At 38.3% G+C, this 24,039-nt stretch overlaps 1 long non-coding RNA gene and 1 pseudogene across 1 annotated transcript; one reads left to right on the top strand and one right to left on the bottom strand.

Annotated features, from left to right (window-relative positions):
• Positions 1-2,004: 2,004 nt before the first annotated feature.
• Positions 2,005-19,277, bottom strand: LOC107589573 (exocyst complex component 3-like; annotated as a pseudogene).
• Positions 19,278-22,502: 3,225 nt separating this feature from the next.
• Positions 22,503-23,420, top strand: LOC107589595 (uncharacterized). The gene is made up of 2 exons (XR_001609688.1): positions 22,503-22,712; positions 23,268-23,420. It is a non-coding gene; the product is annotated as an uncharacterized lncRNA (long non-coding RNA).
• The last annotated feature ends 619 nt before the right edge of the window (positions 23,421-24,039 follow it).

Here is a 24,039-nt window from a genome sequence, read left to right as displayed (position 1 = left end):
TGACTCTTAACTTTTATAAAGATTATCTCTTTGGATTTGAGACTTTAGTCTTTGCAACTTTACAGATCTTCTTTATGCACCAAGAGCTTGTAACACTCCAAAGAGAAAGGAAAAATGTAAATCGCATCATATGACCCCTTTAAAATATTGTATCAATGTGGCACCTTTAATAAACAAACTACAGCTTGTTCAAAATGCAGCAGCTAAAGTTCTTACTAGAATCCGGAAGTATGGCCATATTTAGTCTGGTTCTGTCAACACTGCACTGGCTCCCTATTAAACATTGTATATATTTTAAAATCTTGCTAATTACTTATAAAGCCGTGAATGGTTTAGCTCCTCAGTACTTGAGCGAGCTCTTATCGTATTATAGTCCTTCACATCCGCTGCAATCTCAAAACTCTGGCCATTTGATAATACCTAGAATTTCAAAATCAACTGTGGGCAGCAGATCCTTTTCCCATTTAACTCTGGAACATTCTACCTAGCATTGTTCGAGAGGCAGACACACTCTGTCAGTTTAAATCTAGATTATAGACCCATCTCTTTATCCAGGCATACACATAACACACTATCACATTTTTATAATTCAAATCTGTTAAAGGATTGTTAGGCTGCATTAATTAGGTCGACCAGAACCGAGAACACTTCCCATAACACCCAGTCTACTTGTTACATCATAAGAAAAATGGCATCTACGCTAATATTAGTCTGTTTCATTCTTATTCCGAGGTCACCGTAGCCACCCAGATCCAGTCTGTATCAAGATCAGATGGTCACGGCTGTCACCCAGAACCAGTCTGTATCCAGACTAGATGGTGGATCAGCACCTTGAGACGACTTCTACAACCCTGAATGTCAGCATAGAACATCTCAATTAGATGAGCCCTAGACAGATCCTCTGTGAAAACCTCATCAACTAGACGGCCATCGACACAAGACCACGAGAACCAGACGAGTCTTCTGCACAATCTGACTTGTGTTGCAGCCTGGAATTAAACCACATAATGCTGTTTTCGTCTGACCAAAGGAGAATTTTTTCTGGCTAAGCCTGGTTTCTCCCAAGGTGTTTTTCTTTGGTTTGCTTAGTTGGGGACAATTAATTTCTGGCAATATTGTCGGCTTGATTGCACAGACATTGTTTGAAGAGAACTAACTGAGTTGAATGATGACATCACTGGATCAACAATGAACTGACTTTAACTGAAAAATTGAGTGTTTACTATTGTCCTCCTACATTATCAACACACTATTTTCCAGTTTAACAATGTAAAGTTATTTTGACACAATCTATATTTTATAAAGCATTATATAAATAAAGGTGACTTGACTTGACTTGAATTGGATCAGTGACATGACACTGACACTGAATATAGACAGTTTCCTAAATGTCATTCTTTTGATGATCCCGTGACCTCGGTGCACACTGATTAATTTCACACCTCTCTGTTTTCTCTCACCGTGTGACTGGTTGTATATGCCTGCGCATATGCTTTTTTGTGTAGTCTGTTCCACCTACTCAGGCACGTTTGGCTCAGGTGACAGATGGATCATGAAGAGCTTGTCACTTGTCTGTCAGTGCTTGTTTGTGAAGACAGCATTCATGAGAACTCTATTATAAGCCTTTCGGTGAACTGAGGGTGAGGCTTAATTAGATTAGGTCTTGTTAATTTATTTTCATTTATGGAGCATAGTGGCATATTCAACAGTCAAACAGCATTTATACTTTTACATGAAAGGGATCCAGTCAGACAACATATTAAAACTCAATCCAGAAGATACTGCCTCTGGGTAACTGAATGAAAAGTAAGTCACGAAGTGTGAATCTGCCTGCTTTGGATCAATCTAGGTCAATTCATCTTCTTGTGTTATTATTGATTTTTAAAACTACACCATCAAGATAAAACTGAATCAAATGAGACGCATTGGGAATTGAGGGCTACACTTTGTTGCCAATTCTGTTTGTTCTTACCCATAATGCAGTTCAGCTCTCAATGGTGACTCTCAATCACGATCTTTCTCTGACAGCACAGGGAGCGACACAAGCTCGGTTTTGATTTCATCCCCAGACACAAGCACATTTGAGGAAGAGAGCACATCTCTGATGGAGGGAGAACGAAAGAGAGAAAGGTTGTTTCAGGGTCAACAAATGCAGGATTACATGCAAGAAAACAATTTAATTCATCCCTGTTCGTGTCAGCCATGGTTGTTTGCAAAGTTGTGCTCATTTCACTTCAGTCTTATGTTTTGCTTCTGGCTGTAGACCTATTATGTATGCAAAGCTGTACATTTGCATCAACAAAATTAGCTTCTCGCAAACAAAAAGTTCCCCTGAGTGTGTTTGCGACAGATGTTTGTCAGTTAAGTTAGTTATGTCATTTCTCGTCTGCGTGGCAGAGGAAGAAGCAAAATACAGTCTCTGGAGCCACAATGCAGATGATGTTTAATGCATGACAGGTCTTTACAAGAGCAATAATGAACACACATAACCAGTAGACACAGGCTATAAATTCAACACTTCACAGGGAACTATAAATACAGACTCAGTTAGTGTAATATTGTGCAAAAGGTAAACAGGTTAAAACAGGAAGTTATTTACTTTAGTGCAGAAGTGTAATCAGGCAGGGAAAAATATGGATAAATATATTTTAGAATAAAATTTAAAAAAATTAAAACTACTTTCTAGAACTCATTCTAGGCTGTTGCTCTGATTTTCATGAAAATCAAACCAGATCATCTTCAGACCATACAGACAAAAAAAGTTTTCAGACCGTTCTCAAATAGCACACGAACAAATTCGCCAAAAAGCTTGTTGCAAAACATTTCAGGACAGCGGCCCTTGTGATCAATAATTATTTTAAAAAAAAATTTAAATGCTTATTACTTTGGATTATTTTTGCCTATTGTCATGAGACTGGTCTTGACAGATTCATTGGATCATGCCGAGAACATCAATACCAATTATGCCATAATCGGAACTTCTTGTCCACCATTAGATTTATGTTGATAGCCTAGCCTAATTTTTCTAACTCCTCCAGACGGTTGGTCCAATTTTCTCAAAATTCAAATCAGTTCATCTTCAGACCATGCCTGCAAAAAGTTATGGATTTTGTGTCAAAAGACAAAACGGTTTTCGTTTACTGCATCGAACAAATTTGATGGCATGATGCCAAACATCTGAGGCTGTATCTCTGCAAATTTTTACATATTGACACCAAACTTTGTGTGCCATTGTCACCTCACACTTAACACCACATCAGTTTGGTAACAGCTATTGGTCAAAAGTGATAAGCATTTAAATCATATTACTAGTGATTGTATTTATGATTTGTCAGCCATTTTCACTAAAATCATCTTAAAATGCCTTTAATTACCCTTAATTGCTGTTGCTTACTATATTCACAGGATACAAAGAGCACCATAGGAGTTTCTGAAACTAAGAACTAACGAATGAAGATGAATGAATGGCAGTGTTACAGCTGAATACAGGCTTCTTTTGAAGTGTAATGTTGCTGTTTCTAAAAATGAGAGTAGAAAACTAGGGCAGTCTTCTCTTATTTTTAGTGAAGCAATAATCAGCATTTGATCCAGTGCTCAGCCTTCGTCAGCCATTAAACGAAGGTTTGAAAAATGTAAGACTTCAAAGCAAAATGGATTTTTATGTTTGAAAAAAATGTTGGAAAAAGTGGTTGCTAGGGTATTCTATATAGTTGCTATGGCATTGCTAGGCGGTTGCAAGTGTGTTCTGGATGGTTGTTAGGGTGAATGTGAAGGCATGGTGCAAGTTCTGCATCTAAGCTTAGGGATGTTTGAAAAACAAACACAGATCCTGTGCAATAGTAATCAAAGCTCTTTGTCTAAGAAGAAACCAAACCTCCAATCAAAGCATAAATTAAATGTATGTAAAAAAAGTGACTGAGAGAAGGAAAGATCTCTTTCCAAATATATGTCTGGCTTTAGGTTTGCATGTGTCTTTTTCAACTTGTGTTTTGTTCCATCAGCACAATGTCAGTGTTAAATACTGCAACTGGTGTTAGCCTCATTAGCCCTCCAGTGAAGAACAGTGATATAAAGTGGGTCTGGTGAGCCTTGTGAGACTTTCAATAAACCTGATAGCATTTGACTGATGTGTTGGTTACACACATGTGTGTGCTGTATCTCAGTGTGACTCCTGCTCTGCATGATAAGGTAAGGCGAGGTAAGAGACAGAGAGAGAGAGAGCTGGAACATGTCTGACATCAGAAACGCTATGATGAGCTAAATATAATACTTACTGAGCACCAGAGACAGCAGCCCTGACATGCATTTTCATACACATACACACACAAAAACACATCTTCACAATGACATGACACCCAGGACGTCATCAGCTGCCTCCAGTCTCTGTATACAAATCAGCTAGAAGATATTTGAATAAGCTGCATCCTCTTGAGAGACAGGAGAGGAGGAAAAAAGGCAAATATTCAGACCTGTGATCACGTCAAGTAGGGCAAGTTGGAGAAAAAGTGGGATAATGAATTTGTAGGAAGCTAAAACGATAGAGATGCTTATGTGGAGGTGAGAGGAGGTGAGCAAAGTGTCATTTTTAACTGAAGAGGACTTGTGGGCGAGCCAGAGACCTATAGCATTCAATCTCTAAACTACAGATATCTTTAAAATTCCCTCCTACCCATTTCATGACATCTAATTCTAGAAACTGTGGATCACCCCACACTGATGACAGTCTACACTATTAAAGCTACTAGAATATAGTAACGCTGTGGAAATGGTTCAGCAATCTATCTCTCATTAATAAAATTGGAAAATTCGATTCATTTTAGTGAATTGGTTTTATTCAGACATTTCTTGTAAAGGAACAGATTTATAACAAGTTTTGAGTTTTGGTTATGTGGCATTTTAAGGTCTTTTTTGAATTACTATGTCTCAGTTAGCCTATATAAATGAGGGAGAATTCAAGTTGTTTTATTTATTTTAGTATAAATGTATCTTTTCTGCTGATACACAAATAGGCATACCTATATCCCATAGCAAATCTAGACAGGTGGAGCTGGGGGAGGTGGAGAGTTTAGAGGAACTCTGATAGCATGATTCAAAACCAGCTTACCATCAACACAGGACCACACTATATAAATATTGAACAGGCAATCACATTGACTGAAGAATCAACAGATTCAGCAGTTTGTGTCATGTAGTAAATGATGTGATTGCTAGCAGATTGCATGTAAATTACCTATCAGTCTGCGCATCTAGAGTTGCAATACTCATGCTCATGTGATATCGCTATATACGTATATTTGACCATCATAAACTTCAGAATCAGAAAACAGCACATTTTCTTTTCTCTCTATTGATTTAACCAAACTCTGGTTTGGGTTCTGTATCTTTTGGAAAAATTATTGTTGATATGTGGATCAGTGACATGACACTGACACTGAATAGACAGTTTCCTAAACATCATCCTTTTGATGATCTCGTGACCTTGGTGCACACTGATTAGTTTCACACCTCTCTGTTTTCTCTCACTGTGTGACTGGTAGTGTATATGCATTTGCTTATTTGTGTAGTCTGTTACACCTACTCAGGCAGGTTTGGCTCAGGTGACAGATGGATCATGAAGAGCTTGTCACTTGTCTGTCAGTGCTTGTTTGTGAAGACAGCATTCATGAGAACTCTATTATAAGCCTTTCGGTGAACTGAGGGTGAGGCTTAGGTCAGCTTACACAATGACATAAAGATCAGAAGGGTCAGTTCATTTGGTGCCACATAAAATGTGAAACCTATCCTTGTTAATTTATTTTCATTTAGGGAGCATAGAGGCATATTCAACTGCCAAACAATATTTATACTTTTACATCAAAGGGATCCAGTCAGACAGCATATAAACACTCAACTCAGAAGATACTGCCTCTGGGTATCTGAATGGAAACTAAGTCATGAAGTGTGAATCTGCCTGCTTTGGATCAATCTAGGTCAATTCATTTTCTCATGTTATTATTGATTTTTAAAAATACACCATCAAGATAAAACTGAATCAAATGAGACGCATTGGGACTTGAGGGCTACACTTCTGCCTTTGTTACCAATTCTGTCTATTCTTACCCATAATGCAGTTCAGCTCTCGATGGTGACTCTCAATCACAATCTTTCTCTCTGACAGCAAAGGGAGCGAAACTAGCTCAGTTTTGATTTCATCCCCAGACACAAGCGCATTTGAGGAAGAGAGCACATCTCTGATGGAGGGATGCAGGATTTCATGCAAGAAAACAATTTCATTTATCCCTGTTCATGTCAGCCGTGGTTGTTTGCAAAGCTGTGCTCTTTTCACTTCAGTCCTTTGTTTTGCGTCTGGCTGTAGACCTATTATGTATGCAAAACTGTACATTTGCATCAGCAAAATTAGCTTCTCACAAGCAAAAAGTTCCCCTGTGTATCTGCATGCTTGCGACAGATGTTTGTCAGTTAAGTTAGTCATGTCATTCTCATCTGCATGGCAGAGGAAGAAGCAAAATACAGTCTCCAGAGCTACAATTCAGCTGATGTTTAATGCATGACAGGTCTTTACAAGACCAATAATTAACACACATAACCAGTAGACACAGGCTATAAATACAACACTTCACAGGGAACAATAAATAAAGACATACTCAATTAATGTCTATGTAGTATTGTGCAAAAGATAAACAGGTTAAAACAGGAAGTTATTTGCTTTAGTGCAGAAGTGTAATCAGGCAAGAACTTTTTTTTGTAATGTTTTAGAATTTTTCAAAAAAACAAAAACAAAAAAAAACACTACTTTTTAGAATTCCTCCTAGGCTGTTGCTATGATTTTCATGAAAATCAAACCAGATCATCTTCAGACCATACCGACAAAAAGTTCAATTTAAGTTGATTAAGTCAAACCGTTCTCAAATAACAGAAAAAAATTAGCCAATTTTGCAAAAAATCTTGTCGGCCATTTTGAACTTTGTCGTAAAATGTATTCTTACGAATATGTGTATGTGCATTGCCCCTTGTGGTCAATATCTATTTAAAAATTCGAAAAAATGCTAATAACTTTTGATTAGTTTTTCCTATTGTCATGAGACTGGTCTTGATAGATTCGTTGGATCATGCCGAGAACATCAATAGAGGGTATGCACGTGACGTCACCGTCAGCTGGAGTGACTGCGGTTCCCCCCACTGAGTAGCAAAAAGACTGGCAGCTTTGGTTTTCATATAAATGTCAGGAAACACAATTCCTGGCTGCATCTTTGGTAATTTGTAAGGAACATTATATCGAGTCCAACGACTTTTAGTTTAAACTGATTATTGTTTGTTTTACTCACGTTTTCACAGTTTCCCTATTAAATCCATTCATGCAGCAGCTCTTTTGCCACTCAGTCCGGCTGAGGGGGCGTATTTCGGCGGGAAAGTGACGTCAATGCATACCCTCTATACCAGTTACGCCATAATCGGCTGAACGTCTTGTCCACCTTTTTGATTTATGATGAAAACTTACTTTTTTCTAACTCCTCCTAGACCGTTGGTCCAATTTTCACCAAATTCAAATCAGTTCATCTTCAGACCATACTGGCAAAAAGTTATGGATTTCATGTCGATAGACAAAACAGTTTTTGTTTACCGCATTGACAAATTTGATGGCATGATGCCAAACTGGTCCTGAGGCTGTGTCTCTGCTTTGACATATTGACACCAAACTTATGTGTGTCATTGTCACCTCAGTGACCTCACACTAAACACTACATCAGTTTGGTAATACCTACAAGTTAAAAGAGATAAACAATAAAATCATATTACTAGATAGCCTTTTTTACTACAATCTTATTAAAATGTATTTAATGGCTTCTCATTTTGCCCCTGTTGTGCTTAGCCTCTTAATTGCTGCTTGCAGCTATATTTTTGTAATATACTCACAGGATACAAAGAACACCATAGTTACAGGAGTTTCTGAAACTAAGAACTAACAAACAGATGAATGGCAGTGTTACAGCTGAATACAGGTTTCTTTTGAAGTGTAATGTTGCTGTTTCTAAAAATGAGAGTAGAAAACTAGGGCAGTCTTCTCTTATTCTTAGTGAAGCAATAATCAACATTTGAACCAGTGCTCAGCCCTCGTTAGCCATTAAAACAAGATTTTAAAAATTTAAGATTTCAAAGCAAAATGAATTTTTATGTGTGTTTGAAGAAACAGTGGTGTTTGCCTGTGTAAAAGTGGCTGCTTGTGTGTTCTGGATGGTTGTTAGGGTGAATATTATGCATTGGTGCAGCTAAGTTTAGGGATGACTGGAAAAACACAGATGCTGTGCAATAGTAATAGTAATCAAAGCTCTTTGTCTGATAAGAAACAGAACCTCCATATGGAGCATAAATATGTAAGAAATGTGTAAAAAAAGTGACTGAGAGAAGGAAAGATCTCTTTCCAAATATATGTCTGGCTTTAGGTTTGCATGTGTCTTTTTCAACTTGTGTTTTGTTCCATCAGCACAATGTCAGTGTTAAATACTGCAACTGGTGTTAGCCTCATTAGCCCTCCAGTGAAGAACAGTGATATAAAGTGGGTCTGGTGAGCCTTGTGAGACTTTCAATAAACCTGATAGCATTTGACTGATGTGTTGGTTACACACATGTGTGTGCTGTATCTCAGTGTGACTCCTGCTCTGCATGATAAGGTAAGGCGAGGTAAGAGACAGAGAGAGAGAGAGCTGGAACATGTCTGACATCAGAAACGCTATGATGAGCTAAATATAATACTTACTGAGCACCAGAGACAGCAGCCCTGACATGCATTTTCATACACATACACACACAAAAACACATCTTCACAATGACATGACACCCAGGACGTCATCAGCTGCCTCCAGTCTCTGTATACAAATCAGCTAGAAGATATTTGAATAAGCTGCATCCTCTTGAGAGACAGGAGAGGAGGAAAAAAGGCAAATATTCAGACCTGTGATCACGTCAAGTAGGGCAAGTTGGAGAAAAAGTGGGATAATGAATTTGTAGGAGTCATCAGCTGCCTCCAGTCTCTGTATACAAATCAGCTAGAAGATATTTGAATAAGCTGCATCCTCTTGAGAGACAGGAGAGGAGGAAAAAAGGCAAATATTCAGACCTGTGATCACGTCAAGTAGGGCAAGTTGGAGAAAAAGTGGGATAATGAATTTGTAGGAAGCTAAAACGATAGAGATGCTTATGTGGAGGTGAGAGGAGGTGAGCAAAGTGTCATTTTTAACTGAAGAGGACTTGTGGGCGAGCCAGAGACCTATAGCATTCAATCTCTAAACTACAGATATCTTTAAAATTCCCTCCTACCCATTTCATGACATCTAATTCTAGAAACTGTGGATCACCTCATAGTTAAGACATTAAAACAAAATCAAACATGAATATGTAAACAAAAATGGCATCTCACATCAGAATCTCTATAAATATCTCAAAAACACTGCAAAAGTATGTAAAAGGAAATATCCGTTCAATAACACACTGTAGTTACAGGTGAAAATTATTTTTATCTACATGTTTTGTTCATTGATAAAAATCAGAAAGTATATTAGGTCTAGGCAAAAAAACAGGTTTAAAATTTGCATTAAACGAGAGAAGAGGGAGGGACAACATATGAATAACCAACCAACCAACCAATAGGTTTTGTTGCAAGGGCTGAGTCCACCTGAGTTAATATTGCACAGCACACACTCAGTTTTGTCCAGCATTTTGTTTTATAATTCACATTTACGATTGATATCACAATAGATTAACAGACTGAATCCACCAAGTCTCTTTATGCATGATTATAGGCAATATGGAGGAAATGCAAATCTTGCATCTATAGTTTAATGTCTCCCTCTATTGGCAAGTATAAGTACAAACTATGGACGACCAAACCTAAGGAGGACGAAACCTGCAAAAACAATAAATAAATATGCAAATAAATAAATAAATGTGTGTATAAATACACAAATTCTTGTTTAAATACATATAGAGATAATTAAACATGTGATTAAAGTAGGCAAATGAATAAAATAAATTGGTGGGCAAATGGATAATGTTTAAGGAAATGCTAAACTCATCCTATTTATTTTCCTTTGATCACTCATTTATTTCTGAATGTAGTTCCGCATTTATTTTTCCTCTGCACAACATGCTAATGAGAGGGTGTCAACCATGGACTTGGTCAGGTCTTGTGATAGCTGGGGGCGCGGCTTTCCCACTGACAGGAAATGCACGGTGTAAATCCAGTATAGCCAAGTAAAGTCACTTTTGCCATTCAACAGAGCAAGATACATAGAAAAATTGAGCCGTATTGTCCGTACAGTATCTGTGACTTTACAAACGACCCAACGGAACGGCCAGAGGTGTCATTTCCGGGCATTCGATAGTCACAAATCTAGGGACCGTCTCTAAAGTTACATATGACATTGGTATACACTTTTCTAACTTCAATAGCATTTGAGGAAAATTACTTACAGTAACACAACCAACTGTGAAGTGGTCATGTAGTTCTCGGTTATAATACACACCTTTTAGATTTTTTATATTTATTGAAATAAACGGTCAAATCATATATAAATATGTTGTTTATTTCACTACAGTGTAGAGTCTGGACCAATCAGACCATTTTTCATTTGATTTAACAAATCAGTTATTCATTAGATTAACAAATCGTCACAGACCCCTCACCCAATAAACATACTGGGTGCCAGCATGTCTGAAAACACCAGGCCCCTGGTCACCATGGCAACCAATGCTGATATTACTGGTTTTATTGCCCAAAGGAATGTGGGTAGAGAAAATCACTACATTTTCCATAGGAAGAGACACAATGCACAGTAAAAATGGACTCTTCTCTAATTAATTCATAGTAAAACCTTTCTTTGAATGAACACACATATCCTTCAGGACATTGTGTATGTTGTCTTTTATATTGTATACTGTTTATGCAGGCTTACGATGGAACCGCCCGTTCCTGTCATATTACCTATATGTAATCCTACCATGTTCAGTATCTATGAATTCGTCTTCTGATGATCTAAACGAGAGTGTATATTATATGTTGGTACATAGGCAATATATTAGTGTTCTGAGAATCTTTAGTAATTTCGATTCAAGTTCCATATGCAAATTACCATGCTTTCACACAAAGGGTCATAAAACTCCCCAGTATTTCCAAACTCCCACTTGGGATTTCAGCCTTTCTCATTGGACAAGCCCATCTTGAAAGGCGTGAGTCTTCTCAGACCTTAAAGGCCTCACATCAGTGACCCGCCTCCAGTCTGCGGTTTGCTTAGATCCTAGGACACCCTAAGTTTGCGCCAGACTTCGGCCTTGACTTTCCATTCACCGGGATTCTCCGACTCAAACTGGTTCTTTTTCATCAACCAACTTCAGCAAAGATCAACTTGAGCCTTCAGATTGCATCAAGCCTCTCTTTCAGACAGACAAGACGTGCAAGTATCAAACTTAGTCTTATTAATTGATACATTAGGTATCATTTGCGCCTTTTTACAAAGGTGTGTTTGAACTAAGAAACTGATGTTCCCTTCAGGCTGGAGATCTGCTGAATATCAAATGGTACCATAGCTTCATATTTTTATTTCTCTTCTTTTTACTGCTTAAACTTTAACTCCTTTTCCTATACCAACTGTATGCGTGTGTGTGTGTGTGTGTGTGTGTGTGTGTGTGTGTGTGTGTGTGTGCGTGTGTATGTGTATGTTAGACTAGTTTAAGTGTTTATGTGGTTAATAAAGTCTATTTGATATTTGATAGCTATACTACATGTATTAGTAAAGTGAACAAAACAATGTATTGTTTTGAAATAGTAATAGAGTCAAAGTTCTTATAACACTTACCTGATGTCTGGTTAATTACTAACCAATGCATTTAACAGATCTTTTATATTTTTCTCATTTTCCATTCCAATAATGTCACTAAGGTAATCTCCCAGTGGATAAAGCCACTTTAAGGATGATCCCTGAGTACAGAAGAATATTTTCATTGCATCTACCTTGAAAAATACAGTTGTATATTTCACATTGTTTGATACTGAACTGTATCTTACCATATATACAAATAGTTTCTTAAGTTCATTCCACTGTTCTCTAATTTTTATGGCAGCATCTTCATTTTTTATTTTTTTTTGCATGAATATTTTTTCTTCATCAGCTGGGAGACATATTCTTTGGCTGCGTAATAGTGCACATCATTCACGAAAATCTGTAAATACAGACAGTGTGTTTACAGCAGCTGTTATTAGAGAGCATCTCTGAGCAGATGAGAGAAGACTCACTTAAGCTGATGGAGCTCTCATGGATTTACAGAGCCCAGAATAATTCTCTATTCTAGAAACCACTTCTTTAAAATCTTCATCTGTTTTCAACCATTTTTTTGTCATCATGCCATCCATGTAAGGCTTTGGGGAGTAAAATAAATTGTAGTTAGTTATAAATTAAATCTTCAAATGTAAATGTAATACGCTCTTGACTAGTTTTTTCAGATTAGGAGGAACTTTAAGGAATAGTTCATCTAAAAATTAAAATAAGCTGAAAATGTAATCACTTGCAGGCCATCCAAGATGTTGATTAGTTTCTTCATCAGAACAGATTTTGAGAAATGTCTCATTATGTCACTTGCTCACCAGTGGATTCTCTGCAGTGAATGGGTGCCATCAGAATGAGAGTCCAAACAGCTGATAAAAACATCACAATAATATACAAGTAATACACATGACTCCAGTCTATCAATTACAGTCTATCATTTTGATGGCACCCATTCACTGCAGAGGATCCACTGGTGAGCAAGTAATGTAATGCTGAATTCCTCCATATCTCTGTGATATATATATATATGCCCACCTTGACCTCAGATTTTAACCATCAGATGTACCATCATGGTCTGTCTTTGACCTACCTCTTGTCTACCTCTTTCTCCAGCTTTTCCACCTGAGCTGAACAGCTCTCCTTATAGCACTGCACATTCTCTCTGTAACAACAGCAATGATTGACATACATGTGTGTCACAAAATGCACTTACACAGGGACTCAGAAGACTGAGATTAAACATATTATAACATCACATTTCAAAAAGAACAGAACGAATTATGAAATGCTTCTAAAGATGTACTTAAAAAAGTTCTTCAACTAATGTACAAACCCAATTCCAAAAAAGTTGGGACACTGTACAAATTGTGAGTAAAAAAGGAATGGAATAATTTACAAATCTCATAAACTTATATTTTATTCACAATAGAATATAGATAACATATCAAATGTTGAAAGTGAGACATTTTGAAATGTCATGCCAAATATTGGCTCATTTTGGATTTCATGAGAGCTACACATTCCAAAAAGGTTGGGACAGGTAGCAATAAGAGGCCGGAAAAGTTAAATGTACATATAAGGAACAGCTGGAGGACCAATTTGCAACTTATTAGGTCAATTGGCAACATGATTGGGTATAAAAAGAGCCTCTCAGAGTGGCAGTGTCTCTCAGAAGTCAAGATGGGCAGAGGATCACCAATTCCCCCAATGCTGCGGCGAAAAATAGTGGAGCAATATCAGAAAAGAGTTTCTCAGAGAAAAATTGCAAAGAGTTTAAAGTTATCATCATCTACAGTGCATAATATCATCCAAAGATTCAGAGAATCTGGAACAATCTCTGTGCGTAAGGGTCAAGGCCGGAAAACCATACTGGATGCCCGTGATCTTCGGGCCCTTAGACGGCACTGCATCACATACAGGAATGCTACTGTAATGGAAATCACAACATGGGCTCAGGAATACTTCCAGAAAACATTGTCGGTGAACACAATCCACCATGCCATTCGCCGTTGCCGGCTAAAACTCTATAGGTCAAAAAAGAAGCCATATCTAAACATGATCCAGAAGCACAGGCGTTTTCTCTGGGCCAAGGCTCATTTAAAATGGACCGTGGCAAAAACTGTTCTGTGGTCAGACGAATCAAAATTTGAAGTTCTTTTTGGAAAACTGGGACGCCATGTCATCCGGACTAAAGAGGACAAGGACAACCCAAGTTGTTATCAGCGCTCAGTTCAGAAGCCTGCATCTCTGATGGTATGGGGTTGCATGAGTGCATGTGGCATGGGCAGCGTACACATCTGGAAAGGCACCATCAATGCTGAAAGATATATCCAAGTTCTAGAACAACATATGCTCCCATCCAGACGTCGTCTCTTTCAGGGAAGACCTTGCATTTTCCAACATGACAATGCCAGACCACATACTGCATCAATTACAACATCATGGCTGCGTAGAAGGATCCGGGTACTGAAATGGCCAGCCTGCAGTCCAGATCTTTCACCCATAGAAAACATTTGGCGCATCATAAAGAGGAAGATGCGACAAAGAAGACCTAAGACAGTTGAGCAACTAGAAGCCTGTATTAGACAAGAATGGGACAACATTCCTATTCCTAAACTTGAGCAACTTGTCTCCTCAGTCCCCAGACGTTTGCAGAGAAGGATCCGGGTACTGAAATGGTCAGCCTGCAGTCCAGATCTTTCACCCATAGAAAACATTTGGCGCATCATAAAGAGGAAGATGCGACAAAGAAGACCTAAGACAGCTGAGCAACTAGAAGCCTGTATTAGACAAGAATGGGACAACATTCCTATTCCTAAACTTGAGCAACTTGTCTCCTCAGTCCCCAGATGTTTGCAGACTGTTATAAAAAGAAGAGGGGATGCCACACAGTGGTAAACATGGCCTTGTCCCAACTTTTTTGAGATGTGTTGATGCCATGACATTTAAAATCAACTTATTTTTCCTTTAAAATGATACATTTTCTCAGTTTAAACATTTGATATATCATCTATGTTGTATTCTGAATAAAATATTGACATTTGAAACTTCCACATCATTGCATTCTGTTTTTATTCACAATTTGTACAGTGTCCCAACTTTTTTGGAATCGGGTTTGTAATTGCATTTCATATTATTGCCAGGGTCCTGCCCTGACAGCCTTGTCAGTCTTGTCTTTGTTTAATGTCTCTTTGTTTGTCTTGTGCCTGAGCACATGGTTATGTCTTTGTTTGTGTTGGCCATGTGCTCACCTTGTCCTGCCTCCTCGTTTTCGGTTACCATGCCCCCTTGTATAGTCCTTGTTTGTCTGATTGTGTTCAAGTTTAGTTTTCAGAAAGGTTGCTGTCTTGTCTTTTTTGTTTGTAGTTCTAGTCATTTATTCCTAGCTTTTTCCTATTGTTATCCTTTTGTTTTCATAAGTTCCAGTTTATTATTTCTAGTATTTATTTTATTACTCTTGTTTTTCCTTTCAGTTTTATTAGTTTTTTCTCCCTAGTCATATTTTTTGCACATTTTTACTTTTGTGTGTCTATGTCTTGTCTCTCCTGTTGTCTTGTCTTTGTGTGTGTCTGTCGTGTTGGTTCCTGCCCTGCTTCCTGAGTACTCCTTGGTCGCTGATTCTTCTGACCTGACAGACTTTTTGGTGCTTCAGGAGTTACCATCCCCAGGGCCAAGCCTGTGGTTCCTTGAGCTGCTACCTAGTCCCCTTTTGCCACCGAGTCTGGAGCTACCCCCATCCCTGACCAACTTGTTCTCCTGTCGTGTGCCCTGCCCTATTGTGTGGACTGTCTTCCTGCCTCGTCCTTTTGTTCCATTTTTGTTAAAGGGGTCATATGATGTTGCTAAAAAGAACATTATTTGGTGTAATGAAATGTGTTTATGCGGTTTAAGGTTAAAAAACACATTATTTTCTACATACTGTACATTATTGTTGCTCCTCAATGCCCCGCCCTTCTGAAACATGTCGATTTTTACAAAGCTCATCAGTCTGAGAAGCGAGGTGTGCTCTGATTGGCCAGCTATCCAGTGCATTGTGATTGGCCGAATAGCACAAGCGTGTGACGGAAATGTTATGCCCCTTGTCAAACTCTGATGCCCTGTCAGGCCGGAGTGTAACATAAAACCATGTCTGCATTTGTGATCAGAGAAATGACAAACAACAAGCGCTACTCTACACTGCCCAAAACTCGCGTTTGAATCACCAGTGGCAAATTCTTTAAATATAACAAAAACGTACTTACAGTCTGAGTCAGAACAGCCGGCATTGTAGTCTACTCTCCCAGGATCAGGAAACAGTCCTCCATAAAATGTGCTGCACACATCTAAATATTTTAGTTGAACTGTTGTGTAGCAGTATTGTAAATACAACTTAACCACTGATTTCTAGTCGTGTCCTCTTTTGGAAGGCCAAACAAAGTAGTTTCGCTTTCACAATGAAACACAGCGGCCTAGAGTGAGGAACGGCCGGCAGGCTGAGTGAAAGGAGGCTGGCGGGCTTAAGAACGGCGCGGTCGGCAGATTTGACGAAGGAGCGGCCTGCGGGCTTGCGGCACCCACATGTGATGACCCCGGGCTGGACTCCGCTTCGTCCACAGGGAAAGCCGATCCGGCAGTTGATGATGATGATGACGAAGTTGATGTATTTCTTCAGCGACCAGCACGGATAAGCTCTAGGCATGACGAAGCGGATATAGTCCTCTTTTGGAAGGCCAAACAAAGTAGTTTCGCTTTCACAACGAAACAGCGTCTCCACGACATGTCGGTGGCGGCGGCAACAATACTACAGCGAGAATAAAAGTTACGCCTTCTTTCTTTGCATGAACATTTGGGCAGTGTTATGCCAATCTTCCCACATCGTGACGTAGACATGTGGGGGCGTGTTAGAACGAGCCGTTTTAGGTAGGCGTGGCTGACTCTTAAATTTTATAAGGAATATCTCTTTGGATTTGAGACTTTAGTCTTTGCAACTTTACAGATCTTCTTTATGCACCAAGAGCTTGTAACACTCCAAAGAGAAAGGAAAAATTGAAATCGCATCATATGACCCCTTTAAACTCTGTTCCCCCTGTTCATTCTGCATCTGGGTCCTCCCTTGCCAAACCCTGACAATTAATTTAAACTATAGTACATTTTCATTTAATTGTAAATAACATGCATTTAAGTGTTTGAAAACACTAAATTCAGTTCACAACTAAGTATGATCTTTTAACGGAAAGTATGCTAAAGTGTTCTCCTTTTTCAAAAGGGCAGTGTTCTTCTCATGGTGGACTTACTTGAGTGAATTGAAACTGTTGATGTAGGTCATGTGATATTCTACCCAAATACAGCAGTCCAGCAGGTCAGAGCTCAACAGAGAGACAGTGTGCTGTGAAAACTCTTTTTCAAATCTAAAACAGAAGGAAACTGTCAGAGAAGGAAAGATGCAGAAGTGATCTCAAGTTAATCTATAATAATTCTGTGATACAAACCTTGTGTAAAATGGATTTAGCTCCTCTAAACAATAGTGTACAACTGACTTTCCCAGATTCTTCTCAATCTTCTCAAGATTCCCAGTATAACTCGCTATAAGCTAACAGACAAATCAATAGGAGCAATTATAAAGACTTAGGTATGGGTAAATGTCAAACATGAACTCTGTATGGAATTTATAATGCTTGATAATTAATTCAATAAATACAAAAACAAATTAGATTTTAATTATTATAGAATCAATCAAAGGTTTTGATCACACTTGAATGATAAGATTAGTCCCGACCTGACAGATGTCCATGTATATATCTATTTAGTTCTATCAGGAGATTTCTTCTTTTTCCACACTTCTTGTTCAAGCATGATGAAATTCTCCAGTGCATGTTTAAAGTCCTCCTGATATCAAATATGGCATCACAATAAAGCAAATTGATGTAAAACAAAAATCTAATACTTATGTATTGTATCAATTTTGAATTTTCTAAACTATCTTTCCTTGCCGTAGCTTACCATTTGGCAATCACAGTAAGAGGTTTTTATTTTGTTCAGGTCCTCCTCTATTATAAGGGCTCTCTCATGGCCTCTCAGATCACTGTGGAATGCAAAAGAGATACAATTCAACTGAAACATGAATTAAGCAATTAAGTGTCATTCAGATATTTCTGTGTTTTTCTCTTAAAACCTCACCTAGGGTAGGGATGAATAATGAACTCTAGAAGAGCATAATAATCTTTCAGCTCTGTCACCTTTTCCAGAAGTCTCTTTAGATGCTCTCCGACAGCCTCGTGATAGCAGGACACATAAGTTTCAAACACATTAAAATCTTCTGGATATGAGCTCTGAAGCTCAGTCTTCACTCTCTCCAAATCCTCCACCACAGCTTTACCCAGAAGCCTCAGATGCACTGCCAGCCAGGAAGCGTTCTGCTCAAGGCTGTCCAGATGAACTTTCTTCAGTGTATCTTGAACCCCGTTTAGTACCACATCCCTCCATACATCCCTCAATCCCTGCATCGCTCCTGGCTCTCCCTGTCTCTTCTCTTCCTCCAGGATAATGGTGGCCACATACACCAGCAGCTCTTTATTGCATGAGGGCAGAGCACTGGAGTTGTGTATAATAACAAACATTTTGTTCCTTAGTGCGCCATAGAGCAGACTGAGGTCTTTCTCTTTATTAACCAGATTCGTATGAGAAGCTCCTTCCCCCAGAGTGCGCTGTTCTCGCTGGAGTTCCAGGCGCAGAGAGAGCAGGTTCAGATAGGCCTCCTTCAGCATGTCTGTTTGTATATAATCTTTGATCTACAAAACTATTGAGAAAACAAAGCGGGAATAAGAGAGAATTGCTTTGATTATATTATATATAGATAGCATTATGCATTAAATGTGCTGTATTTACTAACACAACCTAACTAGAGATTTACCTGAGCATGGCTTTAGAGGGATCTCTGTGGCCTTAAATTCAAATTTCTCCTCTTTATCCACTGATAAAGATGTCCATTTATTTTTACTGTGCCTTCTTTCTGAAAAGAAAGAAAGTCTGCGAAAGACATCCTTCACTGTGCAAAAACAGAAAATATTATAACAAATTGTACATTTTAAAGCTCAAAATCATTTTCCATTCTCAAATTTTTTTTTATGATGTCCCAAAAGTCTTCTGTAAGATCTTATACAGACAATATGATACACACATACATCACATTTCATTCCAGCACATTAAAACATTTGAGTTTTGTATTTTTTTTAAACCATTTTTATTGTTTTGTATATTGTTTAATTTACATTTTTGTGAATTTTGTATTATACTGTATAGTGTATATTGGTATTAGTGTTGTACACTTGCACAACTTTTATATACTTATATTACAATAATGACCTAGCAGGGTGACAATATATCTATTTTACTCTATTCGGTTTATGTGAGTAGGTTTTTTATATTACATATAATTTCTTTGACTGTGATATATTTACCATTAGAAATGGGAGATTTTTCCATTGTTGTTACCCCTAATCCAAACTGTTACTGAATGACTCTGTACATTACATGAGACAGAAAGACAGAACGTATTATGAAAGTAAAACATCATGCAACATTAGCCAACATCACATTTTAATATAGTGCTTTATTTAATGACACTTATCACTGACTCTTATCAGGCAATTATGTTTTACATTGGTTAGTCACTTATTAACTAGAAAACAGCAAGATGTTATAGCCTACAGTAACCCTTATCACAGCGTTTAAGTGACAGATTGAAATATATGCGTTTGTATAATTATATTGAAAAATTCATAAATCTGTAAAACATTGAAAGTATTCTATATTCAGGCTATTTTGAATCCGTTTAAAGAGGTTCATCAAATGCAAATTTGTTATTTAAGTAGTGTTGATTAATCTGTAATCAATTAGTTTAGTCCAATAAGTTGTGCAATCGATTAGTGGTGTCTTGTCGAACACTTGGGGGAGAACTCGCAATGTTTCTACATTATGCATAAAGTTCACGGTGGCGAAGCATCATGGAGTGTGATTGATTAATTCTCTCCCCTTTTTCAGGAGTATAACATTTGGAGGCACTGCTGGGATTTACTCTTTGGAGGGCGGTCGTCACTGACCTGGCAGACAGCTTCTGATGCAGTACATCCCCTAAAACAAACCAGGTCAACAGTGAAGTGGAAAGAGTTCCTGCAGTAAAGGCAAGAAAGAAACAAAGGACCATAGATCTGAGGTCACAGAGATCATCAGGTGAAACAGGCAAGTTCAGTCAGTCTCAAGTAAGCCACTACTCAGTGTCAAAATGGAAACAACAGTGCATGAGGAAATACAAGTTGAGGTTATCGCCATGCTAAATCCCCTATCCAAAGACAAGCTTCTACGTGTTTGTGAATTCCTGAACAGAAGATTTTTATCTAAATCTCGCACATCCTTGATCTCTCACATCCTCCAACATTTCGAAGACATAAGATAGCTAGAAGATGGTGGCATGTCTGAACTGTTAAGACTGAGAGATAAAATTATAGAACTGAATACAGTCACTGAAAATGAGACAACAGGCCAAGACTGAAAGAGATAAATTAGATGAGCTGGGAGTTAGATGAGCTGAAAAGAGCAATGAAACTAAATTTGAGTGAAATTCAACAAGTGGAAGAAGTGAGCACAAAACAAAGCAGTGCCCAGCCCCAACATTCAGTGAATGTCGCACAACTCAAGTCCACCCTGGCACAAAGATTTCAAAATTTCTGGACAAATCGGTGAACCAGGTCAAAAAGAGAAATGAACTTTTTCAAGTTTAGAAAACCAGATTGAGAACGGTCTGAGCAGAGGCTACCCAGAGTGTGAGATTGTTTATGCAGTAATTCGCGCCATCTCTCCAATTTTACAGTTACAAAGTTATTTAGAAGGAAAACCAAATCTGACTCTACCTATACTCAGATGAATTCTGCGCTCTCACTTCCAAGAAAAGAGTGCAACTGAACTTTATAAGCAACTTACCTCTGAATGCCAAGGTAACAAAGAGACACCACCGAATATCCTCCAGAAAATCTTGTTTGTGTCCAAAAAAAGAAGCAGAATCAGGCCTCAAGTATGATCCAGCATAAGTTCAAAGCATGTTCTTACATACACCAGTCTCCAAAGTGACAGCATTAAAGTAGACATGCAGCCCCTCCTTCTTGACATGAAAACCACAGATGAGACCCTGTTGGAAAAATTAAACAATGCTTGTGCAAATGAGGCAGAAAGACAAAAGAAAAAGAAAACCAGTGTGCATCACACAATGACTGTTGTCCATGCAATTCAATCTAGTGGAGAAACCACTGATAAAAAGTCCAGTGCAACTCAAAGTGTACCAAAATCAACTTTCAACATGCTGACAGTACTGAAAGTACTGAGAACTTATGTAGCTTCACTCAAAACACTTAGTGCTGAAATAGCTCACGTCAGAGAATCATTGCAGCAATCAGACTTTGCCTCACCATAATGTCCTGTTCCTGCACTAAACTGAACAAAATCAGAGCACTCTTGAACAACTAATTGACTGTTTGCTCCAGCCCCCTGTATTAGCTTTCCCTGACTTTTCACAGCCTTTTATTTTGAAGACAGACGCGTCAACTCAAGGGTTAGGTGTAGTATTATACCAGAAGCAAAATTAGAACCTTTGTGTGATTGCTTATGGATCTCGTACTTTATCTGCTGCTAAGAAAAACTACCACCTACACTCAGGCAAGCTTTGAAGTAGTCGATCATCAAAAAATTCTGTGATTACTTGTATTCTCAGTCAACACGTGAGATCATGCGATGATCACAGTGACATCACACGATCCTCATATTGTGATCCTCACGGTGTGAGTAGTATATGAAATCATTGTGAGTTCACACGATCCTCATACTGTGAGCCTCACGGTGTGAGTAGTATATGAGCTCATTGTGAACTCAAAATATCCTCATACTGTGATCCTCACGGTGTGAGTAATACATGAGCTCATTATGAACTCAAACGATCCTCATACTGTGATCCTCACAGTGTGAGTAAAATGAATAAATAAACATCCAACAGGATTATGTGAGCAGTGTTGCACACTTGAAATATGAGACTATAGACAAGCATAATGAAATGAAGATCAGGTTCATCTTTAATAAACAAAACAAGTGAAGACAAAATGGAGCACAAACATGGCACATCTCTCTTTCTTGCTCACCGCAGAATGTTCAGGACCCCAAAACTTTTTCTAGCTGGCCCACTTGCGCCCGATAGTGCTATGTGTCTTTCACAATGCTACTTTTTTGGGGGGGAGGGGGAGGTTACACAAGGTATAATCATGATTTCTATGTTTGCCACAAGAGGAGTCAGTGGAACATCTATGTGTTTGTCAAAAGTATTTTAATGAAAAACAAACAATGAAGAAGGAACTTAGAATGGTGGGAGTGGAAGGAATAAAGCTAAAAAAAAGTATAATCACTTATAGATTAGAAAGCTTATTTCTTTATCTCAAAAGTACAGAACTGATAACGAGAACGAAGGGTTTCTTTTATGAAATAAGTCAACTTTGGTCCACACTCCAACACTGAAGGTGGTGATAATGCACCTTAACGCTGGTGCTACCCACCATAAAACAGAAGAAGAATCAAACATCACTATTCAAGAATCAGCTACGGGAAATAGTTATAGTAGAGTATAATGTTAAAAATATAGTAACATATGGAAACAGTGACCAAGGACGGAGATATTTGTTTAATTTTCTAAAGAGGACTGGACTGGAAGGACGAATTTAATTAAGATATAGTAAGTTAAAGTGAGACAGCAGATGGCAGTAATCCAACACTATGGTTTCCAACTGCTGTAAAACTCCAATGAAGAATAAGACAAACATCACTATTGTGATGCACATTTGTGTTAGGGACTGTTGACTGTGGAATTGTTACACTGGAGAAATGGTGAGTGGTTTCTTTAATTGCTATTCACATATGCTAATATGATATTATAATACCAATATGCACTGTGGCCTGGCCCCATGTTAGCAAATTAGTCAGGTACATGTGAACCAGCCATCTTGCCAGCTGAGATTAGTTAAGTTAATTAGTTAAGCCAGGAACACACTACACAACTGTAAGGCTGGTTATGAATGTAATTTGATACTTAAAACTGATCACACCCAAATGTGTCAGAGCCGTGTGCATTCAGTTGGTGTTTACAGTCAGCATTTAAAATCATAAGTGTTTTCAGTTCAGTCTTAGAATGATTCAGTTAGTCGTTAAGTGTGTCCCTGGCTTTAGGTTGCATATCAGTATTTATGATTTGTTATACTTCCCAAATCAGATCATTACTAGACTACATTACTACATCGGGATCAAATTTCAGTAACTATACAAGCATGTTTTGTGGAACCATGGATGCATGATTTGTTTCATATTTTGTTTAACTTATAGTTATTTTCACCTGTTAGGTTGTTAGTAACTGATTGCAATGACATATTGTTCTCTGTGTTTCAGGATGTCAAGTCTTTCCAAGGGAACAAAGAAATCGAAGTTAAGAATCGAAAAGGAGTCATTAAAACCACACCAGAAGCAGAATGTATCTGTTAAATTGAAATGTCTGTCAAATGCCAACACCAAACTGAAAATAAATCAAAATGAACAAGGAAACCGAATTGTGGAAATACTTTGAAGGAAATAAAAGATGAAATTCTACATGTTTTTGATATTACTGACCAATATTAGAGAATTTTTAAATCACAGTTAAAAGAATGAGTTTAACACAATGATATGACAGTGGTCTCACATGGTGAGCTCACAGTATGAGCGCACAGTGAGTGTGCAGTGACCTCATATTGTGACCACAGTATGAGCGCTCAGTGAGTGTGCAGTGACCTCATATTGTGACCACAGTATGAGCGCTCAGTGAGTGTGCAGTGACCTCATATTGTGACCACAGTATGAGCGCTCAGTGAGTGTGCAGTGACCTCATATTGTGACCACAGTATGAGCGCTCAGTGAGTGTGCAGTGACCTCATATTGTGACCACAGTATGAGCGCACAGTGACTGTGCAGTGACCTCACATTGTGACCACAGTATGAGCACACCGTGAGTGTGCAGTGACCTCAAATTGTGACCACAGTATGAGCGCACAGTGAGTGTGCAGTGACCTCACATTGGGAGCATAGTATGAGCACACAGTGAGTGCGCTGTGTGGTTACACTTTTAGCTCCCTGTGACACACACATTGTGACCACACCATGAGAATCATGTGAGCTCATGGTGACA

Source organism: Sinocyclocheilus grahami, unplaced genomic scaffold, assembly GCF_001515645.1.
Source record: "Sinocyclocheilus grahami isolate Dianchi unplaced genomic scaffold, SAMN03320097.WGS_v1.1 scaffold117.1, whole genome shotgun sequence".
NCBI classification, from domain to species: Eukaryota; Metazoa; Chordata; class Actinopteri; order Cypriniformes; family Cyprinidae; genus Sinocyclocheilus; species Sinocyclocheilus grahami.
Note: the sequence above shows the minus strand (reverse complement) of the source record. Positions and strands in the feature narration are given on the sequence as shown.